Source organism: Sapajus apella, unplaced genomic scaffold (assembly GCF_009761245.1).
Source record: "Sapajus apella isolate SASKATOON/1434 unplaced genomic scaffold, GSC_monkey_1.0 scaffold139, whole genome shotgun sequence".
In the NCBI taxonomy this organism is placed as follows: Eukaryota; Metazoa; Chordata; class Mammalia; order Primates; family Cebidae; genus Sapajus; species Sapajus apella.
In genome coordinates, this window is record NW_022437079.1 from 2,083,995 (window position 1) to 2,098,812 (window position 14,818).

Sequence of the window (14,818 nt, forward strand, 5' to 3'; positions counted from 1 at the left end):
ACAAAAAAAAAAAAAAAAAAAAAAAAAAAAAAAAAAAAGAGAGAAGGGTATATTTCTGTTATTCAGAAATAAATGCTGCTAAACCTAAGATATCTGGATCCCTGTCCCTTTGGGACGTGTGTGCATGTCTGTGTTTCTTTTTATTTTTTATTGTGGCGAAATTTACATAACATAAAATTTACCATCTTAACCATTTTTAAGTGCACAGGTCAATGGCATTAGGCCCATTCACGTTGTTATGTGACCATCACCACCATTCATCTCCAGAACTGTTTCATTACCCCCAATTGAAACTCCATGCTCTGCAGACTGTAACTTCACACTGCTCTCTCCCTTCAGCTCCCAGAGCCACCATTCTGTTGCCTCTGTGAATTGACCGTTCTAGGCACTAATATAAATGGACTCATACAATTTTTGTCTTTTTGTATCAGGCTTATTTTATTTTACACAATGGCTTCAAGGTCCATCCATAAGGTAGCATGTATCTGAATTTCATCTCCTTTTAATGCTGAATAACATTCCCTTATATGTATATATAAGGGAACCTTTGTTTACGCATTCAACAGTTGATGAACATTTGGGTTGCTTCCACCTTTTGCCTTTTTTTTTTTCTTTTGGCTATTATGACTAATGTTGTTATGAACATTGGCATGGAAATATCCATTTGAGTTCGTGCTTCCGATTCTTTTGGGTACATACTCAGAAGTGGAATTGTTGAATCATATGGTAATTCTATTTTAATTTTTTGAGAGTTCCTTTGGAATTTTGGTTTTTTTCTTTTTTTCAGATGGAATCTTGCTCTGCCGCCCAGGCTGGAGTGCAGTGGCATAATCTTGGCTCACTGCAACCTCCGCCTCCCAGGTTCAAGCAATTCTCCTGCCTCAGCCTCCTAAGTAGCTGGGATTACAGGCATGCACCACCATGCCTGACTATTATTTTTATTTTTATTTGAGATGGAGTCTCACTCTAGAGTGCAGTGGTGCAATCTTGGCTCACAGCAACCTCCGCCTCCCGGGTTCAAACAATTCTCCTGCCTCAGTCTCCCGAGTAGCTGGGACTACAGGTGTATGCCACCACACCCAGCTAAGGTTTGCATTTTAAGTAGAGACGGGGTTTGGCCATATTGGCCAGGCTGGTCTTGAACTCCTGACCTCATGATCCACCCACCTCGTCCTCCCAAAGTGCTGGGATTACAATCATAAGCCACTGTGCCCGGCTTTTTTTTTTTTTTTTTTTTCAGTAGAGACAGAGTTTCATCATGTTGGCCAGGCTGGTCTCAAACTCCTGACCTAAAGTGATCTGCCTGCCTCAGCCTCCTGCTACTGCGCCCGGCCCCTTTGGAATTTTAACCTTTATGAAAGTCACTTCCATAATGCAGGCCTCTGTTTCTTCATCTACAAATAAAAGGCGGGGTGAGAGGCAGAGGGAGGGCTAAATCAAGCGAGGGCTTTATGAGATTTCGGAAGAGCCTCCCAGCCTTACATCTCATGATTGGATGATCACTCAGAACCCTGGACAAAAGTGCTGGTCCCCTCTTTAGAGGCTCTGTGAATACAAGATGAAAGGCTCTTCTTCCCAAGAGGCGTATCTTGATTTTCGCTTGGTGTTGGTTTTAGAGGGATCTGGGGGTGCAGAATGGAGGGTGAGTGTCTAAGGTTGCACAGGCTGGTGGCACCACGGGGGCTCCTCTGCATCTTCCCATTTCCTCCCTGTATTTCTTTCCCCACCCCCTCACATGCCCTGCGTGTCAGAGACAAGTGGGTGAAGCCAAGATCTGGGCCAGCCTGAAACAAAACACTTGAAATTTCAGCAAGGAAATTTCATTAGAAGGAACTGTACCATCTTCCAGTGTCACCATGGAGACGGCTGAGATGAGACTCACGAAAACCCTTGGACTCCAGCCTCCTTCCCTCCTCCCCTCCAATATCAGCTGCAGCTAAACCAGACTCCTCAGTGATTTGTGGAGACCTCTGCAGCCAGCACGATCATTCTGATACTTCCCTAAAACTCTGAAAAATTACCCACTGCCTCAGGATGAAGTCCAAAGTCCAAACTCCTTAACAAGGCCGAGTAGGTCTTGCACGGCCTGGCTTCAGCTTCTCTCAGGCCTCATTTATTGGCAACCCATACCTATGTTCCAGCCACACGGAGCTGCTGGAAAGGGCAAAGCCAGGCACTTTCTTTTCTTTATTTTAGTTTTTAATTAAAAGAATTTGTGCCAGGTGTGGTGGCTCACGCCTGTAATCTTGGACTTTGGGAGTCCAAGGTGAGTGGATCACAAGGTCAAGAGATTGAGACCATCCTGGCCAACTTGGTGAAACTCTGTCTCTACTAAAAATACAAAAATTAGCTGGATGTGGTGGCACACACCTGTAGTCCAAGCTACTTGGGAGGCTGAGGCAGGAGAATCTCTTGAACCAAGGAGGCGAAGGTTGCAGTGAGCTAAGATGACGTCATTGTACTCCAGCCTGGGTAACAGAGTAAGACTCCGTCAAAAAAAAAAAAAAAAAAAGAAAGAATTTTTAGGCCAGGCACGGTGGCTCAAGCCTGTAATTCCAGCACTTTGGGAGGCTGAGGTGGGCAGATCACCAGGTCAAGAGATCGAGACCATCTGGCCAACATGGTGAAACCCCATGTCTACTAAAAATACAAAAACTAGCTGGGCGTGGTGGCGCGTGCCTGTAATCCCAGCTACTCGGGAGGCCGAGGCAGGAGAATTGCTTGAACCCAGGAGGTGGAGGTTGCAGTGAGCCGAGATCGTGCCATTGCACTCCAGCCTGGCGCCTGGCGATAGAGCGAGACTCCGTTTCAAAAAAAAAAAAGAATTTTTTGGCCGGGCACGGTTGCTCACACCTGTAATCACAGCACATTGGGAGGCCGAGGCAGGCGGATCACAAGGTCAGAAGTTTGAGACCAGCCTGGTCAAAATGGAGAGACCCTGTCTCTTCTAAAAATACAAAAGTTTGTCGGGCGTGGTGGCTCATGCCTGTAATCCAAGCACTTTAGAGGCCAAGGCAGGCGGATCACCTGAGGTCCAGAGTTCAAGACCAGCCTGACCAACATGGTGAAACCCCATCTTTAAAAAAAAAAAAAAAAAAAGTTAGCTGGGCGTGGTAGTGGCACGTGCCTATGGTCCCAGGTACTTGAGAGGCTGAGGCGGAAGAATCGCTTGAACCCAGGAGGTGGATGTTGCAGTGAGCTAGGATTGCACCACTGCACCGCAGCTTGGGTGACAGAGTGAGACTCTGTCTCCCTGCCCCCCCACACACACACACAAATCATAGAGATGCGGTCTTGCTGTGTTGCCCAGGCTGGTCTCAAACTCCTGGCCTCAAGTGATCCTCCAACCTCAGCCTCCCAAAGTGCTAGAATTACAGACATGAGCCACTGTACTTGGCCAAGTCATGCACTTTCAAGCTTCCAGGATGCCAAGTGCACTTCTCCCTTACCTTCGAATACTTGCCCCCTACTCTCCTTTCTCAACTCCATCCTGTAAGACGTCTGTCAGGGAGCACCTCCTCCAAGAAGGCCTTACAGCTTACCGGGATGGCAAATGTGCTTTTTGTGCACCCACACTTGGCTGTACTCCCTTCTGACTCAACGCTGTCCCTCTGCCATGGCTGGTGCAGAGAGGAAGCACCCAACGATACTGACCAGGCCACTCATAAAACCGCAGGACGTTGAAAATTGCCTACCTACCTCACAGGAGCGTTGTGAGGACCGGATAAACGGATACGTGCAGTACACGCTGCCTGGCAACGTAGAGCACTCGCTTCCCCCCAGCGATCTGTGAACTCAGCCAGACTCTGTTTTCTACCCTTAATGGGTCCCCCTTTTTTTTTTATTATTATTTCTTTCTTTCTTTCATTTGTTTATTTATTTTTATTTTAGAGTCAGGGTCTCGTTCTGTCACCCAGGCTGGAGTGCAGTAACATGATCATAGCTCACAGAAGCCTTGAACTCCTGGGCTCAAGAGAGCCTTGCTTCTCAGCTTCCCTAGTAGATGGAATTACACAGTAACTAGGACTGCAGGTTCCCACCATCATGCCTGGCTAATTTTTATTTATTTATTTGTTTGTTTGTTTATTTCAGTAGAGATGGGGTCTCCTTATGTTGTCCAGGCTGGTCTGGAACTCCTGGTCTGAAGCGGCTCTTCTGCCTCCCAAAGTGCTGGGACTACAAGTGTGAGCCATGGTGCCTGGGATGCCCATTAAATTAGGGACTTCATGCCATGCGCTCCCCAGCTGACTCACTCACATCGAGGAGATGGTATTGTAAATCACATAAGGTTTGGTTGCAAGGGAGGGGGCAACCCAGGCGGATTCAGGGTCATTGTCGGGATGGGGACAAGGGAGCAGCCTGAAGGGCAAGGAGAGGCCACATTGCTGCCAAGCTGCTAGCATGAAAAAGACAGCATGGCCGGGTGCGGTGGCTCACGCCTGTAATCCCAGCGCTTTGGGAGGCTGAGGTGGGCAGATCACCTGAAGTCGGGAGTTCAAGACCAGCCTGACCAACATGGAGAAACCCCGTCTCTACTAAAAATACAAAAATAGCTTGGCATGGTGGCGCTACTCAGGAGGTTGAGGCAGGAGAATCCCTTGAACCCTGGAGGAAGAGGTTGCGGTGAGCTGAGATCATGGCATTGCACTCTAGCCTGGGTAACAAGAGCAAAATTTTGTCTCAAAAAGAAAAAAAAAGACAGATCATAATAAGCCTTGAAGAGATAGGGAGAAACTGGAACCTTCATACATTGTTGGTAGGAATGTCAAATGGTGCAGTTGGAAAATTGTATGAATTCAGTCCTGAAAAGGTCACGCGCAGAATTACCATATGATCCAGCAACTCCACTCCTAGGTAGAGACCCAAGAGAAATGAAAACATGTCCACACTAAAACTTGTACACACATGTTCATAGCAGCATTATTCAAAATTGCCAGAAAGTGAAAACAAACCATATGTCCATTAACTGATGAATAGAGACATAAAATCTTCTGTAATATTGCATTCTTTTAATGAAATATTATTCAACCATAAAATGAATGAAGTATTAATACGTGCCACAGTATGGCTGAACCTTGAAAACATTCTGCCCTGTGAAGAAAAGCCAGTCACGAAAGACCATGCATTATATGATTCCATTAGAGGCAGATCCCCAGAGAGAAAGTAGATTAATGGTTGCCAGGGGCTTGGAGGAAGGATGAAGAAAATACTATAAAATTAGATAATGGTGATGATTGCACACATATATACACTAAAAACCATTGAATTGTACAATTTAGGCCGAGCGCAGTGGCCCATACCTGTAATCCCAGCACTTTGGGAGGCCAAGGTCGGTGGATCACAAGGTCAGGAGTTCGAGACCAGCCTGACCAAGATGGTGAAACCTCATCTCTACTAAAAATACAAAAATTAGCTGGGTGTGGTGGCACATGCCTGTAATCCCAGCTACTCAGGAGGCTGAGGCAGGAGAATCATTGAACCTGGGAGGCGGAGGTTGCAGTGAGCCGAGATCTCGCCACTGCACTCCAGCCTGGGCGACAGAGCAACACGCTGTTTCAAAAAGAAAAAAATTGTATAATTTAACAGGGCAAACTTTGTGGTATGCAAATTATATCTTAATGAGCTGTTATTTTAAAAGAAAGGGAAAAATGTCAAAACAAGATTATCGAGGTTTAGATATTTTCTAAATATTTAAGCTGTAAGATAAACGTCTGCTTTTCTGCATCTTGTCAGTGTGTGTAATGATAGAATAGACAGCTCTGTAAGGAGAAAAGATCAAATGTCTAGAGTCAAAATGTCTCAAATGTCCTTTGGGAGCGTATGAGCTGGAGTAGTGGGGCCCCCTGCTGTCCGCAGTGTGAGGCTCTGGTTCCAGCCCCAAGTCGGCTGCTGATTTGGGGAGTGGTGTCAGGCAAGTCTCCTTCCCACTGGAGTTCCAGGTTCTCCATTTACATAACAAGGAGACTGCTGCACAGGATCCTGAAGGACTGTCCCTCCTTTGGCATCCCGCCCCCAAAGCCGGCTGGTGGAACTCTGCATGGACCCCCACGCATTCCCACCCTGGCCCCAAATGGCATCCCTTCAGGTTGAAAGGACAGAAAGGAAATTGTGAGCCCTGTGAGCTCACAATGGTGCCATTGTGCCCGGCAGAGCCTCTTTGTTCACTTCAGCCCTCTTTCAGATCAATATCCACTCCCCGGCTCTGGAAGGGGTGGGCAGCAGGGCTAGTGAATACTATGGAAGCAAGCCAAGAGCATTTAGTGGGCACTTAATGAACATACTAGCTGTTTGTGGAGTCTCCAGTCATGGAGGCCCTTTAAGTACTAAAAGGACCTTAGCAAGGCTAAATGACTCGTCCAACACTGCACAGCTAGCTAGTGGCAGTGCTGGACTACACACGAAGTCCTGGACACCTTCAAAGCCTCCAGTTACCAATGTCATGGTAACTTCACTCTGTACCTCTTCTCATTTTGCATGTCCCAGACATTTTCCAAAAACTGAATGTACGTTAACTCATGTAAGCCTCATAACAATCCTAGAAGCAAGGGAGTATTGCCATCACCACAAGGATAAGGAAACTGAGGCACAGAGTGGTTAAGTCACTTGCTCAAGATCACACAGCTAATACATGGCAGAGCTGGAACTTGGATAAAGCAGTGAGGCTCCAACACCCACGCTTTTACCATTGTGTACCAGACAGCTGAAGAGTTCTTGAATGTGACCTTTCACTTTGAGGGACTTATGAAGAATTTCTTGATTGGCTGAAGAGGGATTTAAGTGTAATTGTAAGAACTGTGGTGCCCAGGTCTGCCCTTGACTGGATGAGTGAAGGACCAGAGGTGCCTGTGAGACTGGTTTTTTTAAATGTCTAATCTAAAGGGGCAGCCACTGGTTCTCCTGACTTGATTTAGAAAGATATCAGAAATCTGGATTTTAAGTGAAAACTCCTGAGTTTTAAATGTTGGCAACTAAATTTTGGTTTTGGTGGGGGTACAGGGTCTCACTCTCAACCAGGCTGGAGTGCAGTGGTGTGATTTCAGCTGACTGCAACCTCTGCCTCCCAGGTTGAAGCCATCCTCCCATTGCCAGCCTCCTGAGTAGCTGGGACTACAGGTGCACGCCACCACACCCAGCTAACTTTTTGTAATTTTTGTAGAGAGAGTTTCCCCATGTTGCCAAGACTGATCTCAAACTCCTGGACTCAAGCGATCCACCTGCTAAGATCACACCACTGCACTCCAGCTTGGGTGACAAAGTGAGACCCTGTCAAAAAAAAAAAAGGCTTGAACCTGGGAGGTGGTGTCTTATGCCTGTAATTCCAGCACCAGCACTTCGGAAGGCTGAGGCGGGATTATTCAATGTCTAATTGAATAATCCTAGAAAAGACAGTGTCGAGGATTAGGAGGATTAGATTCAATAAATTGTTTAATTAGGCCAGGCGCGGTGGCTCACGCCTATAATCCCAGCACTTTTGGAGGCCGAGACGGGTGGATCACGAGGCCAAGAGATCGAGACCAACCTGGTCAACATGGTGAAACCCCGTCTCTACTAAAAATACAAAAATTAGCTGGGCGTGGTGGCGTGTGCCTGTAATCCCAGCTACTCAGGAGGCTGAGGCAGGAGAATTGCCTGAACCCAGGAGGTGGAGGTTGCGGTGAGCCGAGATCGCACCATTGCACTCCAGCCTGGGTAACAAGAGTGAAACTCTGTCTCAAAAAAAAAAAAAAAAAATTGTAATTAAATTGTACAATTAAATGGTTTTTAGTATATATGTGTGTAATCATCACCACTATCTAATTTTTTCTTTTTTTAATTTTTTCTTTTTATTTATTTATTTTTCTTTTTTTTTTTCCGATTCCATCCTGAATTGTAACACTATCTAATTTTCTTTTTATTTTTTTATTTTAATTTATTTATTTATTTATTTATTTATTTAAAGATGGGGTTTCACCATGCTGGTCAGGCTAGTCTTGAACCCCCGACCTCAGGTGATCCGCCCACCTTGGCCTCCAAAGTGCTTGGATTACAGGCGTGAGCCACCACGCCCGGCCAACACTATCTAATTTTATACCATTTTATTCATCCTTCCTCCCAGCAGCCCCTGGCAACCACAGCAGAAAAGTCTCCTGTTGAGAATTCTATATTGTGACTTTGGTTTATGGTTTTCAGGCCTAAAGCATACACTTCACGTGCTAAGATTAGGTGGTCCAAAATAATCCAAGCAGTATTTTTTTTTTTTTTTTTTTTGAGACAGACTCTCCCTCTATCACCCAGGCTGGAGTGCAGTGGCACAATCTTGGCTCACCACAAACTCTGCCTCCCAGGTTCAGGCAATTCTCCTGCTTCAGCCTCCTGAGTAGCTGGGATGACAGGTGCACACCAGCACGCCCAGCTAATTTTTGTATTTTTGGTAGAGATAGGGTTTTATTCACCATGTTGGCCAGGGTGGTCTTGAACTCTTGGCCTCAAGTGATCTGCCCGCCTCTGCCTCCCGGAGTGCTAGGATTATAGGCATGAGCCACTGTGCACTGCCCAAGCTGCATCTTAATTAAAAGCAGCAGAAGTAAATGAAGATCTCTCTGGAGAAGACTACCTTCAATCCAGATGCAAACAATTCCTAGATATAAAGCGCATATAGGTCAGGCGCAGTGGTTGATGTCTGTAATCCCAGCACTTTGGGAGGCCAAGGCAGGTGTATCACCTGAGGTCAGGAGTTTGAGACTAGCCTGACCAACATGGAGAAACCCCGTCTCTACTAAAATTACAAAATTAGCTGGGTGTGATGGCGCATGTCTGTAATCCCAGCTCCTCAGGAGACTGAGGCATGGGAATCGCTTGAACCTGGGGGGCAAAGTTTGCAGTGAGCAGAGATCACACCATTGCACTCCAGCCTGGGCAACAGAGAGAAACTCCATCTCAAAAAAAAAAAAAAAAAAAAGGTGCATATAAACATGACCTCACAATCAGAAATGACATTGATAGATATGACTGACAGCAGAATTATGCCCATAAAAATTTAAACTGGTTGGGTGTGGTGGCTCACACCTGTAACCCCAGCACTTTGGGAGGCCAAGGTGGGTGGATCACGAGGTCAGGTGTTCAAGACCAGCCTGACCAAGATGGTGAAACCCCGTCTCTAGTAAAAACGACAAAAATTAGCCGGGCACAGTGGCAGTCGCCAGTAATCCCAGCTACAGGAGAGGCTGAGACAGGAGAATCGCTTGAAACTGGGTGGCAGAGGTTGCAGTGAGCAGAGATCGCGCCACTGCACTCCAGCCTGGCTGACAGAGTGAAACTCTGTCTAAAACAAACAAACAAAAAACACTTAAGCTACAGCCAGGTGCAGTGGCTCACGCCTGTAATCCCAGCACTTTGGGAGGCCGAGGTGGGCAGATCACGAGGTCAGGAGATCGAGACCATCCTGGCTAACATGGTGAAACCATTCCTCTACTAAAAATACAAAAAAGAAAAATTAGCCGGGCGTGGTGGTACGTGCCTGTAGTCCCAGCTACTCAGGAGGCTGAGGCAGAAGCATTGGTTGAACCTGGGAGGTGGAGGATGCAGTGAGCCGAGATCGCGCCATTGTACTCCAGGCTGGGCGACGGAGCAAGGCTCTGTCTCAAAAAACAAAAAAACAAAACAAAATAAAACAAAAACACCTTAAGCTATAATGATTAGACTATAATAACATTTAGTTTAAGGAAATAAAAGATCTACTTGAAAACATGAGTAAGAACCAAAAGACTAACAAAAATGGGCAGGAGCCAGGCGCTGTGGCTCACACCTGTAATCCAGCCTTTGGGAGGCTGAGGTGGGTGGATCATGAGGTCAGGAGTTCGAGACCAGCCTGGCCAACATGGTGAAACCCCATCTCTACCAAAAATACAAAAAATTAGCCAGGTGGCATGCGCCTGTAACACCAGCTACTTGGGAGGCTGAGGCAAGAGAATCACTTGAACCCGGGATGCGGAGGTTGTAGTGAGCCAAGATCACGCCACTATTCCAGCCTGGGTAATGGAGTGAGACTCTGTCTCAAAAAAACTAAAACAAGCAAACATAAAACCCCGAAAAACAAACAAACAAATAAAAACTTAAAGCAGCCAGAAAGAAAGACAGATTAGCTAAAATAAATCCACAATTAAACAGCCGGGCCTGTGGCTCACAACTGTAATCTCAGCACTTTGGGAGGCCACAGTGGATGGAAAACCTGAGGTCAGGGGTTTGAGACCAGCCTGACCAACATGGTGAAACTCCATCTCTTACTAAAAATAGAAAAATTAGCCAGGTGTCGTGGCGTATGCCTGTAATTCCAGCTACAAGAGAAGCTGAGGCAGGAGAATCGCTTGAACCCAGGAGGTGAAGGTTGCAGTGAGCCGAGACCACGAGAATGTACTCCACCCTGCACAGCAAGAGTGAAACTCTGCCTAAAAAAAAAAAAAAAAATTAAATTAACAGCAGATTTCTCAAAAGCAAGGATGGAAAACCAGAAGATGATAGAGTAATATCTTCAAAGAGCTGGAATAAAAAGAACAATCAACTTATAATTAAACTAATGAAGCTATATTTCAAGAATGATAACAAAATCAGATCATTTTCAGACAAAGAAAAATTTTTTTTTTTTTTTTTTTTTTTCTTTTTTGGGACGGAGTTTCGCTTTTGTTACCCAGGCTGGAGTACAATGGCGTGATCTCGGCTCACCGCAGCCTCCGCCTCCTGGGTTCAGGCAATTCTCCTGCCTCAACCTCCCGAGTAGCTGGGATTACAGGCACGCGCCACCATGCCCAGCTGATTTTTTGTATTTTTAGTAGAGACAGGGTTTCACCGTGTTGACCAGGATGGTCTCGATCTCTTGACCTCGTGATCCACCCGCCTCGGCCTCCCAAAGTGCTGGGATTACAGGCTTGAGCCACCGCGCCCGGCTGGACAAAGAAAAATTAAGTTTATCAACAAACCTTCACTAAACGGAAGTTTAAAGGAAATAGTTCAGAAAAAGAGAAAATGAGCCTCAGATAAGTTTGAGATACAGGAAGAAATGTTGAACATTATAGGATAGTTACTAAAAACTAAACGTAGAGTGTATTACTCTGAAACTACTAGAGGGAAAAGATGAAATGAGAAAAATAATTAAATGAAAAGAGGGGAAATTAAAACATAGAAAAACAGAGGTAATAATAAAGCATTAAATGTGGTAGAAACACATCTAGCCATTACAACAGAAGCCATAATCAATGTGAATGAACTAAATTAGGAAGGTAAAATATGAAAATTGTCAGGCTGGATTAAAAGTAAAACAAAACCAAGTTTATAAGAGAAGCACCTAAAATAGACACAAATAAAAATATGCCTAACAACAATTAACTACAACAACTAATTTATTATTATTATTATCTTTAGACGGGGTCTTGCTCTGTCACCAGGCTGGAGTGCAGTGGCACAATCTCGGCTCACTGCAACCTCCGCCTCCTGGGTTCAAGCGATTCTTCCGCCTCAGCCTCCCGAGTAGCTGGGACAACAGGCACGTGCCACCACGCCCGGATAATTGTGTTTTTGTATTTTTAGTAGAGACGGGGTTTCACCGTGTTGGCCAGGATGGTCTTGATCTCTTGGCTTCGTGATCCGCCCGCCTCGGCCTCCCAAAGTGCTGGGATTACAGGCTTGAGCCACCACGCCCGGCCAGGACAGAAGTTCTTATTTGGCCTTTTAGAACACTTTGCTCCACTTCTTAGCACCTGGCAGATGAGCCATGCGTGATTATGAGTTTGGAGCTGGTCATGGTGGCTCATGCCTGTAATCTTGGCACTTTTTGAAGCCAAGGTGGCAGGATTGCTTGAGCCCAGAAGTTCGAGACCACTCTGGGCAACATAGTGAGACTCTATCTCAATACGAAATAAAATAAAATAAGGCCGGGCATGGTGGCTCATGCCTGTAATCCCAGCACTTTGGGAGGCCGAGGCGGGTGGATCACCTGAGGTCAGGAGTTCGAGACCAGCCTGACCAACATGGTGAAACCTCGTCTCCACTAAAAATACAAAGATTAGCCGGGCATGGTGGTGCATGCCTGTAATCCCAGCTATTCAGGAGGATGAGGCAAGAGAATCGCTTGAACCGAGGAGACGGAGGTTGCATTGAGCCGAGATTGCGCCATTGCACTCCAGCCTGGGCAACAGAGTGAGACCCTGCCTCAAAGACAAAAGCAAAAACAACACAAAACAAAAGAAACGAAAAATCCCAGGAGTCTGGACTTCAGAATCAAGGCGCTGTGAAGTGAAACACTTGCCATGCCACCTAACAAGCTGTGTGACCGTGGACAATTTCATAACCTCTCTGAGCCTCAGTTTCTTCTATACAGCATGGATAACATGAAGCACTCAAAACATTTGCGAAGATCAAACATTCACAAAGTGCTGCACCTGCCTCACTGTCAAGTGCTCAATGAATGCCAGTTCATGGCTCTTTTACAAGCTTTGGGGTTCTTTCCTTCTCTCTCTCTCGTTTTTTTTTTTTTTTTTTTTTGAGACGGAGTTTCACTCATGTTACCCAGGCTGGAGTGCAATGGCGCGATCTCGGCTCACCGCAACCTCCGCCTCCTGGGTTCAGGCAATTCTCCTGCCTCAGCCTCCCGAGTAGCTGGGATTACAGGCACGCACCACCATGCCCAGCTAATTTTTTGTATTTTTAGTAGAGACGGAGTTTCACCATGTTGACCAGGATGGCCTCGATCTCTTGACCTCGTGATCCACCCGCCTCGGCCTCCCAAAGTGCTGGGATTACAGGCTTGAGCCACCGCGCCCGGCCTCGTTTTTTTTTTTAGACGGGCTTTCACCATGTTGGTCAGGCTGGTCTCGAACTCCCGACCTCAGGTGATCCGCCTGCCTTGGCCTCCAGAGTGCCTGGATTACAGGCGTGAGCCACCACGCCTGGCCCGGCCAGGAAATGTTTTAAAAATAAAGAAAGAGGCCAAAAGAACAAACAAACAAAAAAACAAAACAAAACAAAATTTCCTGACTCCTCGAACTGACACCGTGTTCTCTTCTTTCCAAAAAAATAGCTTTCCTTCTAAGTAGAAAACCCCTACAACAGGAGCAAAGATTCTTCCATCTGTAGTACTTTAAAGGAATAACCATCAAGAGGTTCAGGCACTCTTATTCCATCAGGCGCTAGCTGTGGGCATCGCCCCCCTTCAGGCTGTTCTGGGATGACACATCTGTAGACATTTAGGTTGACACAAGGTCCTGTGTAGGCTCCTTGCTTGGACAGCAGGGATTGGGGAATGCATTTTTCCCTCTATGTTCAAGCATCAGGTCTTTCTCCACTCAACACATCAGGCATGAAATTCATAAGCAGGTTTTGCACGTATGCAAATATAAATTCTGACCTCTGGCCATCTAATCTCAAGTGACGTGTATTGAGAATGCTGCTTTATGGTGGCTCTGCATCTATATGAGACTCAAGTGCTGCCTACCAGAGAAAGGATTTAACTTGGATGTCTTTAGATTCACCTTCAGGTGCTTTTGGGGAGCAGGGGCAGAGAGTATGCTGACCGCTAAGGTTTACATCACACACACTGAAGCTATACTCCCACCTGGTCCGATATCAGGTACAGTGTCTCCAGGCTAAAAGGAATTGCAGAAATCATCTAGTCACTCCACAGCCCCATTAGATGCATCAATTCTGTCTCCAACATTCTTTGTAAGTGATCAGCTAGTCTCTGCTGGAATACCTCCAAAGACAGGGAGCTCATGAGGCTCAGTTGCTCAAAAATGGAAAAAGTCTGTCATAAGTAGGGATTGAAATCTGCTTCCACTGCTCCCAGTTCCGCCGGCCACCCAGGCCACTGCTGCTTTGCCTAGCCTGGGGGTAGGAGAGGGTGACTACCCTGTCCCCTTCTCCAAAGTGCACAGCTCCAGCCCTCTGGCTCCTTCTTGCTGCCCCTTTTCATGCACCATCTAGCACTCTCAGAGTCAGCATCCTGCTGAATCAGTGCTGCTTGGGGTCAGCCAAGTCCCCAGGATCTTTAGAGGACATGTGACAGGCAGATCTTAAAGATGAAAGCCCAGAAATCTTCAGCCATTGAGTGCTGTCTTTGAGCCTGTAGGTTCGATGTTCCTCCACTGTAGGTTTCCAAAAATGGCCCAGACCTCTCCCTGGAAGCTCCCTCCTAAAAATAGAAAGGAAACAAAACAGAAGCCAGGACAGTTAAGTCCCTTAAGGTACAATGAATGGAGCTCATACTGTTTGCCGAGGCTGGGCTAGGAGGATCAAGGCGCTATTCCTGGCAAGGCCCCCAGGATTCATCTCATCCCAAACTTCCTGGTACCAATAGCGAAGCTGAAGTCAGGGAAGGTGGGACTCACCCTAGGTCACACAGGTTAATGGTGAACTAGCAATCTTAAGTAATCTCCACCCACCAATGGACCAACCCTGTCCTTCTGAGAGACCCCTGAATACCGGCTTTGACGCCAGACCCCGTTTTTTAAGGTAATCGCTGGCCTCAGAGGGGCACGGGACTGCGCCCAGCCTCAGGCTCTCCAAGGCCCTGGCGGAAGTCACGGCGCAGCAGGTAGTAAAGAAGCGGGTTGAGGCAGCTATGGCAGTGCGCCAGGCAGCTGGAGACCAGGAAGAGGGAGGCCTGAGCCAGGAAGTAAGCGCGGTGCCAGGTTATGGCGTTCAGTTTGATCAGCAGCCCTCAGAGTGTGAACGCAGCCAGCAGAGCACGAAGGCCAGCACGCGGGTGACTCAGGAACGCAGTGGGCGCCTGACCCTCGACGGCCAGCGCGCGCGCCACAGTTGCAGGAAGCGCAGCAGCAGCAACGAGCAG